The following is a 1464-nucleotide window of genomic DNA, read 5'->3' on the forward strand; positions in this document are numbered from 1 at the left end:
TATTACCTATACATATAACTCAGCCAGCTGCATGAAATATCTATTAGGAAATGTAACAAAGTGTAACGGCGTTCTTTGAGATTCTAAGCACCTCCTCCAAATGTCAGGGCATTGATTTTCTTACCTATTTCTCTTCCCCTCATCTTTCAATTCAAACAACTAATCTCATGAAACAGGACTGTTACACACCTGCACAGAACAACAAAGCCGAAAGAAAATCTGGGACTCGAACGAAACTCATCAACATTCAAGAAAATTGACTAAATGTTCCAGTTTGTCACCATTTCCAGATTGCTTGTAGCATGACTCCGTTGCAAGACTAGAAAACAATAATACTTAGGGACTGAAATTAAAGGGGCTCTTCCATAGGAAAGAACACCCTCCAAAAATTGGCGTATGCCGCTATCTGCGGCGAGCACACGGTATTCTTTAGTAAAAGGCGAAAGAATAGTTCGCTCTGTGCTCACCGCGCGGCTGCGTGGTTTGTAGGTGAGAGCTGGTTCCATTTTATAGTAATCTGCTAGCAGGGATTCCACTGCATCTTTCCAGTGTGGGACTCGGTGATGAAACAATACAGCACTTTGTAGTTTGTAGCTGTGCACGTGTATATAGCAACCATAATCCAACGGCTGCAGTTGTATGAATGATATCAGTCATATATATATTCGGACGTTCACATATAGATTCGTGAGAAAATGAATTATCTGTAAAGCCACATCAAATTTTTATCAGACATTTTTTTTTTAATATACGTGGCGATTCGATTCCAAGCGAGTAATTATTAATGAAGGCAAAAGTTGAGATTAAAGTTAATAATATACTATGACGGGGGGAGGGAGTTGAGTTGCCCTCAGTAAGAAGTGGGTCCAACATGAAGTGGCGAGTATCGGGTCGTTGGAGTCTCAACGACTTACATGACTCCATCTCGTAATCACCAGAAGAGTTGGAATGGATAATTTATCCCAAACATATAACATCCGTCCTTCCAATTTTTTTTTGTTAATTAATATTTTAATTTTGCAAAAAAATTTAAATAACTTTTATTTGTTAGAAGCTTTTCAGTTTATTATACTTTTGTATAATTGATTTTTTTTAAAAAAAATTTAAATAATTTTTTTATTTGTTAGAAACTTCTCAGTTTAAATAATTGATTTTTTAAGTATTTGTAATGTTATTTTATTTAACAATATAGTGCTATTTTACTTTCTTAAGCTTTTTAAATGTTGACTGTATATAAGATGGCATGTGTCGTCTTCTAATTGGTCATGATGTGGCTGTCACTGGCGGTAGGTTGCCCTATACTGACATATGACCTAGCCATCCACTACTTGGGGTGCCCTAAATTGGCTGTCCAAGCAGTTTTTTTTTTTTGGAGGGGGATTGCCACACTTTGAGAGAACCAATTTCTACCCATGTTTGCTTTTAGCGATAAATATTAGATAAATTTAGATGGTGAGATGAGAT

At 36.3% G+C, this 1464-nt stretch overlaps 1 non-coding gene across 1 annotated transcript; it reads right to left on the bottom strand.

The window, feature by feature from the left end:
• Positions 1-357: 357 nt before the first annotated feature.
• On the bottom strand, positions 358-476 carry LOC118348081. Its single transcript, XR_004801227.1, has one exon. It is a non-coding gene; the product is annotated as a U5 spliceosomal RNA (small nuclear RNA).
• Between the last annotated feature and the right edge of the window lie 988 nt (positions 477-1464).

Source organism: Juglans regia, chromosome 3 (assembly GCF_001411555.2).
Source record: "Juglans regia cultivar Chandler chromosome 3, Walnut 2.0, whole genome shotgun sequence".
NCBI lineage: Eukaryota > Viridiplantae > Streptophyta > Magnoliopsida > Fagales > Juglandaceae > Juglans > Juglans regia.